General features: G+C 41.9%; 1 protein-coding gene across 4 annotated transcripts in view; it reads right to left on the reverse strand.

Moving 5' to 3' along the window:
* PRKAG2 (protein kinase AMP-activated non-catalytic subunit gamma 2) overlaps positions 1 to 13,358 on the reverse strand; it is a 184,929-nt gene that overhangs the window by 146,838 nt on the left and 24,733 nt on the right. The gene's annotated exons all lie outside the window — the stretch shown is intronic.

A 13,358-nucleotide genomic window follows, 5' to 3' on the forward strand; every position in this document is an offset into this window, starting at 1 on the left:
TAAAAAAGGAGAAGGAGGATGGAAGAGTTTGACAAAACTAGCTAACAAGCAGCCACACATCTGGAAATATCACCACTGGAGCAAGGGGAGGCAGAGGTAGAGAAAAGAATCTTGGCCTGGGCAAGGGGATTGAAACTGAGCTCAGACACCCCTAAAATAGAAACTGGGATTAAGAAGCAGCCATGAGGTAGAGTCAGTGCAGAGAGGGACCCTGTCCTCTCACAGGATGGGAATGAGGCAACTTTGCAGTGAATGGGCAGATTAACACTCACTATTGACTACCTCCAAAAAAAAAAGCAGAATGGAATCCTCTTGCAGAAATAAAGGTATGAGATTGGATAATCTGACATCATCAGCAGGAGTCAACCCAACTCGAGCTTAGGTGTCTCAGCATAAGTGTCTGCATGTGAGCTGCCCGAGCAGACATCCCTATTGCCACCCGAGAACAGAAGAAAAGACACAGGGCTGACAGATCTGCCGCAGCATCTTCCCATGATCTGTGCTCCACAGGAGAATGCTTCACCAATATGCTTCGCATCCCTTGGCAGGAATTTTGTTGTCTTTCTCTGTGATTGATATAATTTATGCAAAGAAAGGACTGAAGCTGGTAGCACTGCCCAGTGTCTGTATGGGTGCAAGGAGGCTGAAGGCCTGGTAGGTTACCTCAGCACAACTCAAATGTTATATTACAGGCTTGCATATCAGAGCTGTATCTTAATGCATCTGTAGAAAGGAATGTAAGCTGGATAGACTACTTATATCCAAACGTTTCCTAACTTTGGCCCACACTTTGTAACCTTACCAATATTCTTTCAACACTCCATGGGTGAGTAAGCTTATATAAAATCTTTATACGTTAATTTGGTCTGGAATAGTCAAAAACACCTAATGAAATAAATACAAATCCTCTTTGATTCATAATAGCCATTAAAACAGCACTCTGCATACATAATAAACAGCATGTTCTTTGCTGTTGAATACCTCTGCCAATTAAAGCAACCCCAGTGCTGATTTTCCCAACCACCAAAGACAAACATGATCAAAAAAATTATTTTTGAAAGTCAATAGCAAGGCAAGCTCTCCCACTGAGAGAAAGCCCAGCCTGGTCTACTTCACTGCCTCCTGCCCTTACGTGCTTGGGGAACTCAAACACAGTGCAAACTGCATGTAACTTGTGAAGAGCAAAGAGGAACCTGGAAGTACTATAAAAAGGTTATGGAGGAGAACAACCAGAAACACAGAACAACAACAAAACACACATATGCGTTTCACACCGTGTTGGCTATGAGTACTTCCTGTTTGAAATCTCAAACATAAGATCAAGCACTTCATGCCCCAAGCCCGATGTGGATATTTGGCAATCAGCTATCTGTGCGCAAAAGAATAAAGCAAATGCTGCCCTTTGTACTTCTGTCCTAGCTGTTTACTTTCTGGCAAGAGTTTGCAGTTCCTGAGATCTTATAATATTTTGTGCATCCACCGAGCTGCAAAGGTTTGAGAACTCTACCAGACCCTGGGCCAACAGTTTAACTAACAACTACAAAAGAAGAGCTGAGATCTTCAAAGAGGAAGAGGAAGGAAATCAGCTGTCAACCTAAAAAAGAAAAAAAAAAGCAGATGATTTATTGCTCACCAGTTTACTTTGGGGAAAAAAAATCCTATGAGACTAAATTATGAAAGGCAACAAAAGCTTCAGTCCTATCCCTGAAAACTGACAGCATATCCTCTTCAGCAGGGATGGGCTACCTGGTCCTTCATAGAGCCACCAGTGATCAAGATCCCCAGTCCCTCTGGGTAACCATAAGTGACTCCTCAACTCTCAGGTGACCTCACACATCCATCTACACTGAAGAAGCCCTTCAGCAAAGCAGCAGGGGCAGGTGAAATGTTGTACCCAACTTTTTTGGTTTGTTGGGTTTTTTTTGCCATCTTTGGCATTAATGGCGGAAAATACTTGAGATGTTTAGTGTTGGTGATCTACCCAAAGCTAAAACAAATCATGCATTTCAGATAAAAGTAGCTAAACACCATCAGTAAGAAAAAACCGTAGTTCATTTGTATTCACACAACTGCAAGAGAAAAATATTCTAAGTTTTGGGTTATTCTGCATATGCTGCCGCAGAGATACAGTGCACAGCCAGGGCTGACCCCAAAATTGTTCTTGGCATCTCTTGTGATCAGGGGAGTCTCCAACACACAAACTGAGGTAAAAAGATCTTTGTGCTTCACTCACCGATGCCAAACAAAGACAAGGGAGGTGAAGTCTCTCTGGAAAGCACAGGAGTGAAAAAGAGGCACAGAGATGTCACAGGAGTCGAAGAGTAAGGGCCAAAGGAGGCAACTGCTTAGCAAAGTGGGAAGTGGGAATGTAGCAAGAGAGCAGGAAAAGGAAACCACGATTGATAGTCCACATATAATTCAGTGTTTTTCACTGAAGAGATCTCAGTTAGTGAAAAAAAAACATATATATTTGCTGTAGAACTATCACCAGCTCTGCTCATGGTAACTGTAATTTCAGCTGAAGAAGCACTGGGTTAGTTTAGAGTACACAGATTTTTGTTATCCCAAACAACAAAGCTCTTAAGCTTTGCTAATGACCCAAAATGATCCACAGGCCTCCTAGAGCCTGATGGCTCTCAAGTAGTGTTTGTTAACAAATATCAGATACTAACACTAATAATAGTCAAGAACCTGCACTCTGTAGCAGCAACAGCAATCTCCACAGGCCATGTTTCCCTGCTGGGATCCATGAGTACTTTTGACTACGAGCAGCATCTTATTACATAAAGAAATATTTAGATAATTATAGCAACCAAGAGCGACTCCAGGAAAAAAAACTATCCTACTTTATTCAAGTACCTCAACACCGTAATAGAGAATTCAGCTCTTGTTGCCTGTCCCACATAGTTGCAATCCCTTTGAGCAGTTCCAAAGTAATGCCACCTTCAAGACAAAATGTCTAAATCTGGGAGGCAAGGCAGCCCAGCGGGCAGCTCCCAGGTGCTGGGAGCAGAAAGAAATTCCAAAGCCAAAATGCTATTCAGAAGTTTGAAACTAAGTAAGGAATTTTCACCAGAAAAGCCGTGCAGCAAAGTGGTCTGGCTGAACTGCCAGCTGCCAGGGAAACACAAGAGTGGATGGCTCTGCAAGGGGCAAGGCATTCTCTCCTTGCTGAAGTGACAGGTTGGCTCCTATTCCTCCGCTGCCAACAGGCGCAAATGGCTTTCGCAACCCGCAGTGCAAATTTGCATGAAAAAAGAAGTGCAACAAATTAAAAATGCTATGAAGATGAAGGCAGAAAGTAGTCATAAATTAGGATTTTCCAGGCTGCAACTGGTTTGTGGGTTGTTCGTCAATTATTCTGTGTTTATAAGGTTGTTACCATAAATATATTCATTAGGTCATCGCAGATATTTGGTGAATCTGTTCACCTGCTATTCATTTTTATGTAAGATGGTTGTAGGCTAATGCTTAATGTCAAGAAAGGCTCACCAGGTTAACAAGGAGGGCAGCTCACAGTAATAATAACATGCAAGTAAAAATTCTCATGCCTAAAGAGTTTTACAAGCATGATCCAGCTCATCTTTACAATAATTCTATTAAGGAGATAAGGACAGGTTTTCCTCCTTTGTAGAAATCAAGAAAAGAAAGTGGAGCTTGTCAGGGATTTACTCAGATCCACTGAGGGAGCAAACAGGAACCAATGGGTTTTGATCTCTAGTTGTGCACCAGCCTGCTTATGTCTCTCAGAAACACGGTTTGATTTTGGGTGGTCCTGGTGGAGCCAGGAGTTGGACTCACTGTTCCTTGTGGGTCCCTTCCAGCTCGGGATATTCAGTGATTCTGTGCTTCCTTTTCTCACCGCAGCTATCGGATCTGTGGCGAATTCCTTCTTGCAAGGTCTGTTCCTGTGTCAGAGCTGTCAGCCAACATGTCAACAGAAAGACACAAGGATACTTTCCAATGGAACAGTTCGGCAGTGGGACAAATTAGGACCCTTTCTTCTTGCAGGCTTGGCACAGAAGGCTCATTAAAATTAACAACAGATATGAGACTCATGTGCAATGGAAAGCGATTAGAGCCTTAAACCAGTCAACATCAGGATTACTGAATCGTTCCACTTCAACAACTTCCTCCCTGCCCACACCGATGCCGTCCAAAGACGTTTGTTCCTACTTGCTTTCTTGTTTGCAGTGATTGTTCTCAGACAAATACAAATCTTCTGTATTCAGCGCTGCTGACAGAGCTGCCTCTGTCAGGAGGATGGGTGGCTTTAGAAATGGTAACACCTGGATTATTGGGAATGTGAGCACTGGGTGTTGTTACAGAATGAAGGACTTTAATCAAAACAATATGCAAAGCTCATAATTCAGCAAAGAACTTCCCAGAGGGATGAAGGTGTACTCTGTGAGCACATCTTTATTTTCTTTTTCAACGTGGCAAAATGCACCAGATTTTGGCAAATGGCACCTTCCTTCTGCTTGTCTTATTCCCAAACACACCTAGGATCAGCCCAAGGCAGGACTTACTGTGACACTTTGGGTCTGCAAAACCCACCTCTCTGCTGGTCACACCACTGCTCTCTCTCTTACTCTGTGTACCTGGAGGCAGCGGAAGTTTATCAATGACACATGCATACTGCACTAGAAGAAAAATAAACAAATCTAGTGAAGAAAACACAGCTGCAAGAATGGTCTGGGCTGGAAAGACCTTCAAGATCTTCTAGTTTCAACCCCCAGGAGCCACAGGAGGTACAAATTAGAAAGGTGTAAAGGCATATAAACACAATAAAACAGTCTTAAGTTTACAATAACACAAAGCTCAGTCATATTAAAGCACAGAGAGAGGAGAGAATTGGTGTAAAGATGCTTCTTAAACATGCCTATAGGCAACAGCAAATTCGCTCTCAAATCTGCCAGCACAAAAAGCACTTTGCACTCTTCCCAAGCAATCACCATACTATCACCAGTACGAACAACAGGATCTGCAGAGGGAATCTCTGTTTTTTCCCCAATCTATACTCAAATGCACCCCAAAATACATATTTTTATACGTGTATGTATGTATATAACAAATTGTAATTTCTTTCTCCAACTGGTACTTTACATCATTAGGATGAGGGAATTACAGAGCAGGAAGCACAGCCCTATTCTATAATTTAAGGTTCTTTTGGGGGATCCAGGGGTTACTGCAGCTACTTAAGTAAGAATGAAATAAGTATCTTACATGGGTATGTCAAGAATAAATCACACACTAACCTAATTTAACCCGAAGTAGTAAACAGCCTTTGAGTAAAGAAGAAACAACAGATACATCTTAAATTCTGTAAAGCTTCTTACTTTATCCCACAGGATGTTCTCATAATCAAACTGGGGAAACAAGGCACAGATGAAATCACTGTGATAAAAAAAAAATGCCCATAAAATAAGAGACAGTAATTAGAGATGGCCTACCACTAAGGCTGGAAGGCTTTTGCATAGCACTACTGTTGGCCTGGTTGGAGGGAGTGTCTTTATTTACTGCCTTTGTAAGACTCCTGCAAGACTCCTGTCCAGAGGTTTTTCAAAATACAGTGCCCCAAAACCCAACAGTCCAGAGAACAAAAAGAAATTTATCAACTGTGATCTGGTGTTGACTAGGAAAGAGAAGACAAGAAAGGACACGTTTGTGGCTGTCCTAAGAATGAGAACAGGTCTCCATGGCCACTGATCCAAGAATAAAAATAAATCAACTTTACTTGTAGGAAAGGTTGGTTGGATAACATTGTGTCTAATGGTGACAAAGTTTAAGAAACTACTTGCCTTTGAATTCATAAAGGCTGAATCCATTCCCTCCAACTGCTTTCTCTCACAATATAATTCTCAGCCATCTGATGATCCATAAGAGGAATTCTTCCCTGTGCATCCAGAGCTTTAACCAAGATGGGCACACAGTGGAGTGGGATGTAGCCAGTCCTCCACTCCCATGGTGAATGGTATGGCTCCTTCAGTGTTAACACATCTGTCTCCCAGCTCATCATCCACACAGCCCCCTCTGCTCTTTGGTCCCCAAAACACCTCTATTTTGGCAGAATCTGCACGACTCCCTTTCATCAAGAACAAGGGATCGCTTTTGTGGAAGAGCATTCCAAAAAAAGCACAGTTTAACTAACAGGCACATCGAGTAGATTTTCTGATCAGGTCTTTTTTTCCTTTTTTTAAATTCTGTATTTGCATTGTAAAATTCCCAAACCAGGCTAAAATGCTACCAAAGCTGTTCACCAAACACTCTAGCTTCATCTCAGCATTCTTGCAAAGTACTTAAGCACGTTCCATTTCACTTGTGGTGAGAATGCAGTACAAAGCATTCCCACAAAGTCAACTACAGATTCAATAGCAGAAATTGTCCTAATTCTTCAATGCTTTTCCATCAACACACCCTTTGCAACCACTCCATAACCCATGAGAAGGTGAAAACTGGAAGAAGTGAACTGCTTGCTATTGCACTGTCACACTACTGAGCTTGGTTGCTTTGCTGCTTCTGGACTTTCCTTGATGGGACAGAGGTGTGTATGACACAGGTGGGTGGGTAACACAGAGCAGAAGCAAAAATGAAAGCCCTGCTCCACAATCATGGGCTTGCTCAGATAATATTCCTATAATAAATAGGTGCTGAGAGTGCAAACGTGAGCTCTGTCACAGTATAGCACTTAATAATTAAGCAAATTTTGAACTTCCAACATAGAGAAACATGGGTCTGATTAGTGTCAAAGCAACATAAGCTATTTTAAATAAGTTTTATTACAGGTGCAGAAATGAGGAAAGAGAATGTAAAGCATCCCAAGCTGTCATGCTTTCATTTCAACACAGGCAACTGTTGAAACAACAGGCAACAAAGCTATGGAAACTTCAACAGCTTTATTCCTGTAGTTTTTACCTGGAGAAGTGCAGGCATGGTACCATGCCTAACCAGCCACGCTGTAAAACATTCAATTTAGAGCAAAATTTGCCTGTTTAAGGTTTTCCTTCAGGTGCTGAGTCTTAAGGTAAAAGAAAAGCCACGTGGCTAAGCACAGCACATGCTCTCTGAAGACACAGAACAAAAGAGGGATGGGGAAAAATAAATCAAAAGGAGAAAGTGAAATCTTCCTGCTCAGGTGGAGATCAAGAGCGAGACAAAGAGATGGTGCTCTCACATATGTTGGTCTTTCCATCCCAGACCTCTGAAGCCACTCCTTGGGATGGTGACAAGAAAGGCCCAGTGTTGTGATAGAGAGACAGCAACTCAGCAGCCAAAATAGCAGAACAAACTTTCGTTAGCCCCCAGTATTCCCAAGTATCAGGCATTCCCCAAATACCAGATGGAGCTTTTGCCTCTCATCACCAATGATGGAAATCAGAAAGCAGTACTGAGCAGCATGCTCCTCTTCTCATTGCTCATATTTAGAAATGGGGCTTTAATTCCACTTTAACAAGCTTTGGCCCACTGATTTCTTGTTCTGGACTTCCCATTTACCATCTGTTTTCTTAAAGTAGTTTTTGGGGCATCACCAAGCCTAAGTCATTCTTTTGCTTCGGATTGTATTTGCTTCTGTAGGAAAACACAATACTTCTGAGAAATTGGAGAACAAAGCTTTCTGTCCTATGTATTTGCAGAACAAAAACCAGATTACTTACAGTCCAAAAGTTTTTGTACCGAATTCTATATTTTAAAAATGTGGGTCATATTTGCAGCATAAGGAGCTTAATTATTCTTGTAGAACACAGCCTGTTTTCCCACAGTCGTACTACGATGCACTGCATGAGGAACCAGCCCAGTTGCACAAGGGAGGCTGAGAAAAGAGAACAGATTTTCACCATGGTATGAGAGACTGACAGCTGCTGGAGGCAGGTTACCAGACTTCAATGACAAATTATTTCACCTTCTATTGCAAAGCCTGCATTCCTAAGTGCTTTAGACAAACCTCTCCATAAACCTCTTAATGTGCCACTTGAAACAATTCCCAGGCTGGAACAGTCACCTCCAAGTATTGTGAAGTTAACCCTCACCAAAGAAAACTCACAGCCCCAAAAAGATGTGCTCCAAAGCTAGCATGAAGTGTGTGCATGTTCGTTCAGACCTGGCTGATTGGTAAAGACAGAGGTTTTTCTTTTAAGAGGGGAAAAACTGAAAGTCAATGTTAAAAATAAAGAAGTTAAATAAAAACTTACAGGAATGAAGAAGTTGCAAAGAAACAGGAGCTGCCAGCCAAGTCCTCTTATTAAAAACCACAAATAGCTAGAGATAAGGTTGAAAAAGGTGCATTATTAAACTGAGGTACAGATGAATTAATAGAGCCAGAAATTTTTCCTTAAATGTTTTTAATATTACATGTTATAAACATGTAATATTTATATGTTGAGGACAACGGCAGTCTTACTCCTTGAATCACAATATTTATCAGAGATTATAACATCTTCCCAGATATTCACTGCAACAGAATTCCTAAATCCTGAATGATCAGACGATCAAGTGAACAGGATGCTCAACTGTCCCTTCCATTGCTGACGTTTCGACTTTTAGTACAAAATGTCTCTGTTGTTTGTTGTTGTTGTTGAAGCTCTTCCTCAGCTTTTACCATAAATAATACAAACTCCCCAGAGTAAAATATTTTCACTGTATGTCTACAAAGGGCTTAGCATCTAATGGAACAGGATTTTACTTTAATGCAGGCAGCAACAAAGATTCATAATCCCTGAAAGGCCATTCTTCTCACAGTTTGATTTCTGCAGAGGCCAAGGAATGCTGTACCGTAATTTCTCCGTTCATCCCAAGCACTTGTGTTTGAATTGCTGAACCCCTTCTGCCAGTGACCTGCAGACCTGAATGCAATAGGCACTAAAGTTTCAAATACACTGATTCCAGGTAGAACATCCAGCTGTGCATCCCTTGTGAGCAAAGCAGTTAAAAACAACCTGCACTTGAATGATCACCTCATGTACTACCACCGCATAACCGATCACCTGTGTTTGGTAAGGACCTACTAAGGACTTATTTGAGGAGAATTGTGCATTGTTCAAAATCACAGAACAATTCAGAGTGGAAGGGACTTTGGGATCTCTAGTTCTACCTCTTGCTTGAAGCAGGGTCAACACTGAACTCAGACCAGGTAGTGAAGGGTTCTGGTCTCGTTTTTAAAACCTCCAAGGATTCATAATTATCTTAAGATCTGAAAGAAGCAGCCCCTTCCAAAACAACCCAGAGAGTTCTCCCCCAAAATAAAGTTGTTCTACCCACCTAATTCACCATGAAATGGAAACACTGGGCTATTGCATTGAAGGGGTTTCCACCTCAACTTCTCTCTGCAGTGCTAAAACTCCCAGATGTGGTATTGACGTCACAGTCAAACTGCGACTCCGTGTAAGATGGAGATGGAGTTTCCCAGCTTTCAGTAGAGCCAGTCCTTGGATACAGGCTCCCAAACACACACAGATGTAAATTTAAACCCAGGATTTCCTACTTGAAACTGGTTGATAATTATATTCACAGAAGGAGACAATCTTCACGTTCAGTAATGAATCAACTCCTTACTCAGCAGATCTAAAATGCATTTCTAAGATCCAAAACAGGATCACAAGATCAGAGAATAATTGAGGTTGGAAGTGATGGGTGCAAGTTTCTATTCCAACTTCTGGCTTAAAGCATGGTTACCTATGTGGTCAAATGGGGGATTTGCAGAAACATAACTACACAATTGAGGTTGATGACTCAAAAAGAGTATTTCAAAAATTATAAAAAGCAAAGCAACAACAACAACAAAAAAAAACAGATTTAATTCAACACCATCATCAACAGATTATTTTTTTTTTTTCTAGAAGACATTTTCAACATTCAGTTTTGGTTATGTGGGAAAGCAGACAATATTGTGTGGATAATGAATTGTTTTGGTGTTATATAAGACGTTGGTTAAAAATCCATGTGACTTCAAAGGGAGATTACACAAGATTATAGACCAAGGGTGAAATTCTGGCTCTGATTAAAATCATTGGCAGAAGTCCCACTGACTTGACCACTGCCAGGATTTCACCTCTAAGCCGAAGCAAACGTGTTTTACTAATGTGGCCACACAGACCCACACATGCCAACCCAGACAGATCTTACAAGGGCATCTCTATACAACATTAAAGCCTAAAAATCCTTCTGTGATCTCCCTCGGAGCTGTGCAGTTTGTCTCTCTTCCACTGTAGATTATTTATGTACAGATTAGGAAGACTGTGTCTGCAAGCAAAGACAATCCATATTTCTGAAACTCACATTTTCCTTCTTACTGCCCACTTGCCTTTTCCATCAGGATGCTACCACAGCAACAGCTCCATGGCCAGATAAACCAGGCTAAAAGCAATCATTGCAGGGCCATTAATTACTCCTTGTCCACAGATATTTCCTGTGGAGATATTGAGACCAGCTCAGAAGTGGTCACATAAAAGCAAATTCTGGCCTGACCTCAAGCACTGCGTTCAGGTTTGGGTGCCACAGTATAAGAAGGATATAAAGATATTGCAGTGTCCTAAGGAGGGCAAAGATGGGGACGGGTCTGGAGGGGAAGATGAGGAGCAGCTGAGGGTGAGCAGTTGTTGGGTGCAGAGCAGAGGATGCTGAGGGATCCTCAAGGCCGTACAGCTGCTCACAGGAGCAGAGGGGCAGTGCTCTCAGACATTGGGCTTGGATTTGTGTGTGGAGCCAGGGGTTGGACTCAATGATCCATGTTTGCGTGACAACCAATTAAGGGTGTTCCATGGCTCTGTGATCCTGCCTTATTCTTGCAAAAGGCATTTCTGAAGCCTGTCCCACTGCCACTGTTCATTTGACTTGTCTTCCAACACAGCTGTATTTCAGCAAGAGGTTTCTCCAGCTATAAAATGAGCATCATGCTCATTTATAACAATAACATTGTGACAGTTAACTATGCAATTCTTGTAAAGCCTCTGAAAATATAAATCACCCGAGCACTGAATTATTAACCTTCATTATTATTGCGTATGCAGAACTTTGGGTTGGAGCTTAGAAAGGCAACAGAAGATTAATTATAACTTGTCCTAAATGCAAAATAGGAGGAAGTGGAACACCCTCAATTTTGCTCTCATGAAAAACAAGGCAGTTGCTTACAGCAGCCTGCAGCTAACCTGGGAGCAGCGTTTGGCTGAGGCTGCCAAGCTCAGCAGTGTGCACACAAGTGTCCAATGGAGCACTAAGCACCCAGCCTTTAAACAGGCATCAGTTGGTTCCTGCCTCTTGACAGCACACAGACTGGCAGTACGGCTTCACAGGCACAAAATGCTCTCTCTCAAACTGTCCCAGTGAGAAACTTTGCCATGTACACAACTTACAAGTGACAACTTGGAAAGATCCTCTTCCCGAAACCACAACTGCAAATTTCATCATGCTTTGTCATGCTACTGTCAGGAACTCAACACAGAAACATTAATTTAAATTCTGGGGTTAAAATAAAAGATCACTACCAGAAATCTCAATGCAAGTTTTAAGGTTTCCAGGGTTTTAAACAAAAGCACTGTTCTGTGCCCCGTGAAGACACTACAGACTGTTACAGTGCTGGAGCAGGAGAGGCAGTGGTGGCTGCAGGCAGATGGGTGCTTTCTTGGTGTGTGCTCAGGAGTGGTACAGAGCACGTGGCTTCTACAAGAAATGACACCCCTAGTAATACTAGTAACATTCAAGATGCAGCATGTGAAACCAAGACAGCACTGCTCTTACTTTCAGAGAAGTTAAGCATCTGTTTAGTTTCTTCAAAAGGCCAACAGGACCCACAGATCTTTTTTCCCTTCTCAAAAGAATCAGATCATAATCTGTCACAGACATCTTGCACGACGAGCTCAGCACTCTAGAAGCATCGACATCCTTGTACTTGTCATTGCCCAGACAGATGGAAGAGCTGCAGAGCAATCTATGTCAGTGTGACAAGAAAAAATTAACCCACTGCCAGCAATAGTTGCAAAGTCAGTAACTTTTCACCTTGATCTCCCCAAAGAAGGAAGCACTGCACTTGAGAAGACCTCATTAAAAGATTACCAGAGGTTAGCAGTTTGGGTACCTCTGCAAGTGAAACTGATTCCTATGTTGATACTGAAAACCTTCTGCTGGCTGCAGGAGCAAAACAAGCAGATTTCTGCAGAGGATGGGGGACAGTTGCCTGAGACTTCTTTGGCCAAACACACTGTATGTGCTAATCAGAATTAATTTGCTTGATTCAGCCTCTATTTCTTTATTTGGAACTAAAGCTTCACAGAATCAGCGGGGATTTTTTTTTTTTTTTTCCTAATCTTGCTGAGATGGAAATTTCCATACCACAATTCTGCAATGATTGTAAACAGGAGAGTAGTTTCAACATCATTGGACCTTAACCCTTTATATAATGAACAGCGGCTGAAAAGTCTGTGTGTAGGGAAGGGAGAGCAGGGCAATTCAGCAAGGGCTCTGCTGAAAGAAAACACAAAGAAGGAACTGAGACTGCATGCCTGCTCAGCTCCCCATTTTTAAACTTGATGAAGAAAAACAAAAAGAAAAGAATCAGAAGGTCACTAACTTAACAGAACTTCACACCTTAACATTTTTATCTGCTCCTTAGCACAAGATTGCAGATTACCTCACATACAGCAAAGTAAACAGGTTGCAAGAAAAAAGCTTACACAAATACTACAGGATTCCTTCCAATTCCCTCACCTCCTAGTTCAAGAGCAAAATATACACACTTCCCAGTACTGAATGACTTCACTTTTGAGCATCCAAAATTTGATACCTTGAGATTTTTTTCCATCAACCTGAACAGCAAACAGGGATGGAACATGCTTCCTAAGAACACAGTCTTTCCCATTGACATTACCAGGCTGCTGCAAGGGAGAAGCAAACGATGCTGTGGACTTCCACCATCCATGCCCTGCATCCCCTCAATCTGCTGTACGTGCTGGAAATGACTCTGCCTCTGTCATACCTTTAACAGAGGATGTTTCCCTGAAATAAACGCACAGAAGAAAAGGAGATGGGGTTTCTGGGATTCCAGCTCCAGTCCTATGCACAGCAATTGATTTTGAAGCTACTTCAAGATCAGCCTCAACTTCTTGCCTCTTGGATTTTTGCAGGCATCTTCAGACATGAATGGAGGCATTAAATGTTTCAAGGGAGCATTTATATAATCTGAGCCTAAGGTATCCCTGGGATAGATTGCCCATGCCACACCTCTCCATGCAGCAGCCAGGCAGGTTTGCTTTCTTTTCTGTCCAAGGAATAATAGAATATAACAATTAAAAACAAAAACAGAAAAAACAAAGATCTAACGAACTTCACAATGACTTGGGATTTAATCCCAAATTCTAGCTCCTCCTTAA

This window comes from Lagopus muta, chromosome 7 (assembly GCF_023343835.1).
Source record: "Lagopus muta isolate bLagMut1 chromosome 7, bLagMut1 primary, whole genome shotgun sequence".
Classification (NCBI taxonomy): domain Eukaryota; kingdom Metazoa; phylum Chordata; class Aves; order Galliformes; family Phasianidae; genus Lagopus; species Lagopus muta.